This window comes from Lipophrys pholis (genome assembly GCF_963383615.2).
Source record: "Lipophrys pholis genome assembly, chromosome: 7".
NCBI classification, from domain to species: domain Eukaryota; kingdom Metazoa; phylum Chordata; class Actinopteri; order Blenniiformes; family Blenniidae; genus Lipophrys; species Lipophrys pholis.
In genome coordinates this window covers 9,506,554-9,514,620 of record NC_137638.1, presented here as the reverse complement: position 1 = coordinate 9,514,620, position 8,067 = coordinate 9,506,554, and the positions used below count along the sequence as shown (strand labels likewise).

At 43.6% G+C, this 8,067-nt stretch overlaps 1 protein-coding gene across 4 annotated transcripts in view; it reads left to right on the top strand.

Annotated features, from left to right (window-relative positions):
- The first annotated feature begins 1,499 nt into the window (after positions 1 to 1,499).
- taok3a (TAO kinase 3a) overlaps positions 1,500 to 8,067 on the top strand; it is a 75,258-nt gene continuing 68,690 nt past the window's right edge. Inside the window, exons 1-2 of one of the 4 annotated variants that reach the window (XM_080467062.1) lie at positions 1,842 to 1,938; positions 2,004 to 2,054. The gene's annotated coding sequence lies outside the window, so the exon portion shown is untranslated. Of the gene's footprint in view, positions 1,631 to 1,841; positions 1,939 to 2,003; positions 2,055 to 3,237; positions 3,315 to 8,067 lie in introns of those variants that run through there. The other 3 variants (XM_080467061.1, XM_080467063.1, XM_080467064.1) reach the window with 3 other exon arrangements.

Sequence of the window (8,067 nt, the reverse complement as noted above, 5' to 3'; positions counted from 1 at the left end):
TGTGAACCTCCTCCTGTGACCACTTCCTGTTTTACTCTCTCCGCCAATCACAATGGACTCTGTTCTTGTGGCGGGCTCAAGTTTGCAGTCGCTTCCTTGTTTACACATCAACAGGCTGTTGTCTGAGTATCAGTGAAACTAACATGGTACAAAATGGAGGGAAAAAGACATGGTCGAATGCAAAGCTTTTGTCTCTGTAACAGTGAAGCTAAAATGGCAAAGAATTTAAGTTGAAATAATCTGACAGTATTAATTATTTTGTATAAGAGGGGATTGGTGATAGTTAAATAGATAAAATAGTAATTAGGGACATGACTAGAGTTAAAAGTCTCTCTCTCTATATATATATACTTGAGTAACATTTGACAATAGAACATTTGATAATAGGGGTAAATTAATTAAAAATGTGGTCATCTCAGGGAGAATCAAATAACTTTAAAGCTAAAAAGTAAAAAATGGGATGATTTAGGTATTGGTAATTGGTGAAAATGTGTTGGACTGTCTAATGATCTGAGATGTTTAAGATGGACCAGGACGGATGTTGAAGACGCCACCGACCAACATCAACTGAAGTACAACGGCTCAGGAGGAAATGTTTTAGGACTTTGCTGTGGATCCTGAAGTGAAAGACCAATGACTCTCAGCAAGATCTTTGTGAAGCTCTGGAAGAAGGCAAACGTGACGTCCTCAAGCCTCTAGTGAACAGCGCCCCCTAGGATTTATAGCATGCATTTGATAATAAAGATTGATGTATTTGATTAAAATTGCTATAAGCTGTTGTTTCATAAGCCAGCCACAGTTTTAGGAACATGCAGAATCTAGAGAAGTTAGATGGAAAAGTAATCTAACAATGCACCGCCAGTATTTAACCACACTCAAATGCATTAATACACAATCACACTGTTCATGTTTACATTACATTGACTGACGCTGAACTCTCACTATAGTGAGTATACATATGTAATAACTACTTGTAGCAGAATTTGAAGTAGAATCCAATGAAACGTGCATGTTGTTCGGTGGTGACATAAATGCTTAATGAGTTCCGCAGTGAGCCAGCAGGTGGCAGCATTGTACTGCGCATACATGACGGAGACGGTTTGGTTCGCTGTCATTGAAGTTGCAACAGAATCGGGATGACTCAGTGTCCATGCATCTTTAATGATTTGCAAAGGAAACAGGATTGTGGGCTGTTCACTTTTAAGCTTCATTTTTTTGTAAATCAACGCCGCACCGCCGACACTGACATTAAACCATCTTTGCGCTCGGAATCGGAGTAAATGCGCGAAGAATAGGACAAGCTGCAAAAACAGTTCTGTGAATTTGTGTAGCTTCAAGGCAAAGTGTGTGAAGGCAAACGGAGATAAGTTTGGTTTCCGGCGGGCTGTCAGAGCCGGTGTACGGAGGAGGAGGAGGAGGAGGAGGAGGAGGAGGCGGGGGGGGGGGGGGGGGGGGGGGGGGGGGGGGGGGGGGGGGGGGGGGGGGGGGGGGCTGAGCCACCCGCTGCGCCGTCATTCAGGAAGTCTCGACCCGCTGACAGCACTTCCACAAGTCGCTCGGAGAGCCCCGGAGTCGGATTAAATACTCCAGAAGTGCGTGTTCTGCTCTGCGGGGACCACTTCGAGTCCAGGTGAGGGTCTGCTTTTCTCTGTTACTGCCCCCCTCCCCCCCCCTCTGCTTCTTCTCTCTCTTTACCGTCGCCACCTCCATAACTGTTAAGACGGCGTTGCGCGCCCCGGCCGAGCCGACACTTCCTCCCGGGCGCGCGGCTCGGAGCTGCTGCCGCTCCTTCCCATTCAGCAGCGGACAAAGTGCAGGGGCAGAGGAGAGGACTTAACTGCCCCTGAAGTTGCCCTCCTCCTCCTCTTCCTCCTCCTCCTCCTCCTCCTCCACCGCCTGGCTCGGACACCGCTCGGCTCTCTTGTTTTTTGATCGGTGGTGAGTAAACGGAGGAGCGGCGTCGGTTTGTAAGTGCGTAGCTGAGCCCCTTTTATATTTTGAAGAAGTGGCCAGGAAACCAGCTTTGGTTCCTTCCTCAGAAGGGGGGGAGGGAGGTGAGTACGCAGATGAAGCCGCTGACAGGTTGTAGTAAAATTTGTGCTTATGTTTATTTTTTTTTAATTTCTTGCTTATTTTCATCCGAAAAAGACGTCAATGTCGCTGGGTGCTGCGTAAACTTGTGTTATCTGAGCAATCGCACGCGCAGCGGCGGCTGTCAGCGAGTGTGTCACATCCGTAGAGGACCGTGGTACCTTCCATTGCGTCTGACATTGTTGTGAGTGAGATTTTTACTATCAACGCGCAGCCACAACACAATGGCTCTGGCTTGGACACGCACTTACGCATGAGGCCCCCCCCCCCCCCCCCCCCCGACACACACACACACAAAACGCGTTCATTTACTACGTCTGTTCTTCTCCACCAGCAGCTTTTCTAGTATTGGTTTGCACTATTTTACTCGCGTTCATTCAGTGGAAATGAAAACGACAGCACGTCATTGATTTATTCTACTTATTTGCATTTTGTTTGCTTGAATTGCCTGGTACGCGCATGCAAAATGACGACGATCGGTTGGAAATAAACGAAAGTGGATGTAGGGTAAAGCGTGACGCGCTCGAAATGGCAGATGTAGATATGCAGCTGAGCGCTAAAACCCGAGCTGACCCAACATGATGTCATCTGATTCTGAGGTGTGTAGAGCGCATGAGTAAGAAGCAGCAGACCCGTGCCATCGCTGCAAAAAAACTGTGCCAGTCCTGAAGATGTATTTGTAAGACGCGTGCGATCTCGCACAATTCCACCCCGTATTGGGACACGTGCACCTGCAGAATCTGATTGAGATGCAAGGGGAAAAAAAACAAAACAAAGCATGCAGTGTAGATAACAACACCACATTATCTCACAGGATAATTTGTTCATTTGCAAGAAATGCCAACATGATCACAACGGGAGAGAACTGACCATCTCTGTCTCCAAGGTGTTACCTCTCCCAGTAATAGTTGCATTGCTCTACTTGGGTTTCATTCAAAGGTCACAGTGCCACTATTGTGCAAGTCCTCTCCCATATCTAGTGGGCTCCTCAGCCACCTTTTGACCATACAACCAAGAGACAGAAATGAAAGCGTCACACTTCCTCATCGCTGATGGTATCCAGGGCACATCTCTGTTTATGGTTTTGCTTTGATTGTGTCATTTTTCTTGTAAACTTTCCGCTTCATTCAGGCGTCTGATCCGACACAAAACAGATGTTTGGAGCCTTTCACTGAGGGCTGACACTGAACAGGTCCTCGCCGTGGTGAGCCACACGTGACGAGGTGAAAAGCTTTTATTGTGTGAACGTTGTGACACTTGCAAGGGCAAAAGGGGGCCAGCAAACAGCATCAGCAGACTGATGCTCTGCTTCTATTTGGTCTATGTTGAGCACTGGGTGAGACGGGTCTATATGTAACTTGACAACTCGCTTCCTCTTCTAGACAGTCAGAGGCGGTCATAGGCGTACTGCCAAGAGTCATGACTTTTTATAGAGCCGCGTGAGAGATTATTGAGACGTTAGTCAGGGGTCTTCTCATTAATTTGCACAAATCCCTCTGTGTGTGTGTGTGTGTGTGTGTGTGTGTGTGTGTGTGTGTGTGTGTGTGTGTGTGTGTGTGTGTGTGTGTGTGTGTGTGTGTGTGTGTGTGTGTGTGTGTGTGTGTGTGTGTGTGTGTGTGTGTGTGTGTGTGTGTGTGTGTGTGTGTGTGTGTGTGTGTGTGTGTGTGTGTGTGTGTGTGTGTGTGGTGGGGGCGTGACATCAGCTGCGCTTGACAATTGGCTGATGTCGCTGTCAGAGACTAGATTGGGGTGGGGGTGGTGTGTGAGCCAGACCTTACACAGAGGCCATCCATTTTCACATGGGGCGGTATACGTTTGGTTACAAATGGGGCAGATTTTCTTTGAGGGTGGGAGCCAGCTTGGCACAACTGGTAACATCAAAACTTTTCATAACTAGCACTTGACAAGAGGATGTTAGCATTTTTTGCCCCGCAAACTAAATGGGACCTTTCCGGAGAACATTTGACTCTATAGCGTATGAATCAGTATTGTAGATTTTATTTATTTTTTCCTTTTCTAAGTTTGTTAATGTTCATGTGTTGCTAAGTACAAGTGTCAGGATGTATCTTGATGGTATATAACCACTGTTAGACAACAGGATTAGAGTATCTCCAAAAGCTTGCTGCTGGTATGTAATAAATGAGATTTTACGTTTTCATAAATGCAATATAAACTACAGTTTTGGTAATATCGCAAAGTAGCGCCATCTTAACAAAGGTCACACAGGTTTCTGCCCTCCGCCCTCGACCCACTGAAAAATGCAGAGGATTAGATCAACCCTCTGCGTCATCCACCAGGCCCTACGCTACTGCTAACGTGACCCCAGTCTGCTCCTGGGCCACGTTGACACCTGTTAACCACTGACTGGTGACATTTTATCACAACAGTCAAGCAACAAATCCACCATTTCAAAACTGCATATTTCATTTAGTCTTATTGACAAAAATGACTCTGCCGTCACGCAGGGAAGAAATACACCAGTTTGAGCAGTCATGTTAAAAGAGGCAAAACTTTGAGCAATATAGCAGACAAAAAAATGTGTCAAAGAAGTCAAGCGGGCATGATGGTCAGGGCTGACAATGTTACTGCTTGAACAATGTGTTGTCACACTGTCAGGTGACGGCAGCCAGCATAAAAACCTTCACTCAGTTGTTTTAGGCAAAGGGGGGGTGCTGGGCCGTATATAACAGGCCTTATATCACATCATCGCACCAAACTCGGCATTTACACTATGGAAATTTATAAGAAAAAGGACAATGTGTGTGTATGTATGTATATATATATATATATATATATATATACACACCTATCGTACATTTGGGATTCAATACTTGAGTTTACCGACTTGTTGTCACTTATGTTAAATCTTATATTGGGGTGCGCTCCACTGCTCCATTGCCAATTTTTGCAGTTTGTCTTGTCTTTGTTGTAACTGAGTGACGAACAGGGTCCTTGGTAGATAAGTGCTTATCTACAGTCTGCACATGTGGCGTTTCGAGGACCTCGGTAAACTGTAGCTTAAGACAATAACAAAATCCGGACGGCTGCATAGACTCTCAAAACCTTTCCTCACACATATTTCGACTTAGAAAGTGACTGATGAATCAACAAAGAGCGTCTCATATTTAAAGCTACATGATCGCAAGTAAGACATTTAATACGCTGCGGAGTGTTTGAGAAAGTCGCGTCTCAGGCCTCATTTACTCGATAAGGTTTCAAGTGAAATTGCATCAGTTTTGTATCTCCGTTTCAGAAAAGTTTGGCATGTACACTGCAACATTTTAAAAATGATGTCTGTTACCATGGAAACGGCAGAAATGCTTATAAACTATGTAGTTAGCGTGTAGGGCCATGAGTTGGAGTTGTTTGTTTTTGTAATGAAAACTGCACACACATGCTTGCACTCTATAAACATTAACAATGACAAGGATGCGAACATTTGTATGGACAAACGACTAAGTTTTATTGTTATTACAGGTGACTCTCAACTATAAAATGACCAAGTCCCAGGAGACTACAGACTGGGAGTCATGACACTCTGGACAAAAACATTGTTATAGTCCATCTACTCGTGCGTGTGCAGAAGACGTATTTACTACGGCTGTGGTGCACATGTGTCGTAGCAGCGTTTCACAAAATTTGCCTTTTATTCAGTTTATATAGAGACGGAGTCAGAGTTTTCAAAAAGTTTCATCTTGGAAGACGAACACTAAAGACGCATTAAAAGTTTTGCGTTTTCACTTGAAAATGCTTTTTCTCTAAAGGGTTGACTCTTGTCTTTTCACGTTGTTTTTTTTATGCATCTAGGGCAACCTGTTGAAGTAAAAACCCTCCTTCCACTTTCCTGCAGTGGAAGGGTGACTTGTGAAAAATATATGAGAGAATTGTCAGTTTAGTCAGTGCGCCAGCAGTTTGGTGGTTTATGCTACAGTAGCAGAGCGCATCAATATTAAAGCACCCCTGTCAGGCTTAATGTTCTGCAGTGATCTGGTTTAGCATGTCTAATATAGGAATGCTGTCTCAGATGACAAGGAGAATTACCCGCCACCCCCCCTCCTCCCCTCACTCCCTCTCCAACTCTCCCATACTAGCGGATGTGTTCATGCGTATTGCTTTTAATGATGATTTCAAAAGACAGCAAAACTCTGCACTGCTGCTAGATCTTGGGTTTGTGAAGCCGGCAAGAAGTAGTACAAGTAAAGATATTTGGGAACAGGACTCATCTACAGTAGCAGCAGCGCTGTACTTAACTAACCAGCTATGAGAGCCACATACTCACTGCACATGTTCACAGTGGGGACATCAATAAGTATATCTTCTAGTGGACTTGCATACAGTCATTGTTATTGTTTCACTGAAGGCACATACAGTGCAGCATTGTCTTGTGACACTGTAAGTGCCCACTGAGTTATTCATTCTTTCTATTTCATTAAATCTTTGTGCAATTGTTAAAACTTTTCAAGGTAAAGGATGTTCTTTTTGTAACTTGTTAAAAGGTGTATGGAAATGTTATTATTGTTATTGTTATTATTATTATTGTTATTATTATTATGCTTAAAATGTCCCTATTGCAAAAGTGTTTATATGCAAAAGTTGAAAAAAAAAAAGTTGTGATGCACATATTGAAATCACTTCACCAAAATTTACAATAAACAAAATCTCAAAAGTATCAGCATTTATTATACGGAGGTTATTTTTTTAAAATGTATTTATTTTAAAATGATCTAATCTATTGCATAGCATCATGTTAAAAACATATGTAGATTTGTTTTATATTGACCATTCTTCTATTTAACTTCATTGTATTTTTGACAAAAATGTCTTTCAGGATTGAATTGTTGATTTTTATTATTCTTCATTGAATGAGTAAATGCAGAGATACATTAAGCCTCCTCACCTGCGGCCCCAAGTTCTTTAGTTTTTAAACTCTTACTGACTGTTAATACATCTTTACATTTGTTCAAACTTCAAATTAACGAGAAATACAGAGTTCCCTTTTGACGCTTACGGCTACGGAGCAAAGAAAGTTGAGGAACTTAAGTGGTTGGTTGTTGCAGCTGAGACTCGTGAGATGTGTCGTCTGCTAGCGCATCATCTGTGGCACTTTGATGTAGAAATGTTTCCAGACCAAAACAGAGCAAATTATATCTCAGCTCTGCAGCCTTCTGCTTGTTATCCGTGACTTAAAACAAACCTATGTTACATACAAAGTACTCATGTGGTTTTAATGATGATTACAATTTCAAACATATCATTAACATTAGGAAATCTGTCAACGTTAACTTCTAAAAAATTCTATTCATTGTCACAAATACCCAAGTGGCAATCTCCTAGTCGGAAGCTCTTTCAGCTGGACTTTCTTCCGGCTCTGGTCCGAAAACAGTATCGCTGACCAGATTAGGAGTCACAGGGAGGAATCTGGATTGGATCTAGCAGTGGTCCAGCAGCTGGTGCAGACCTGAGTCACGGCCTCAGCCCACTGAAAGCCGTCTCACAGGGAAAGAAAGTCATGGCCCAACAGATGTCTCACCAGCAAATGCCTCCCCGGTGAGTGTGCCACCTCTGCCATTCGCTCGCCACCTTGCTTTGATAAGAACTTCAGATCTGTGCTGAACTGCTCATTGTAGTTGTCATCGTGGAGATTCTTTGTGCATTCAAAGGGATTTATTGCCGCATTTTCCATGATGGCTTGTCGGGAGGCCTCCATTCACCTTGTGATTCAGCCTCTCCACCATAATGTCATCTGGTTTGACTCGTTTATTGCAGGCGATAGCATTTATGTATTATACCCTAACGCAGAACAGATTGGCTGATAACTACGTCACTCTTTTCTTGTGCATTACATTGCTTGTTGTTTTTCTCAAATATACTCCAGCCCGTGTCATAAGAGAGGCATTTTGGCAAGTCGGCCTCAGTGGGAGTGGGGAGGTTAGCGCGAGTGACTTGATTATAGCCCTTTATGAGAAGCGCGCCTCC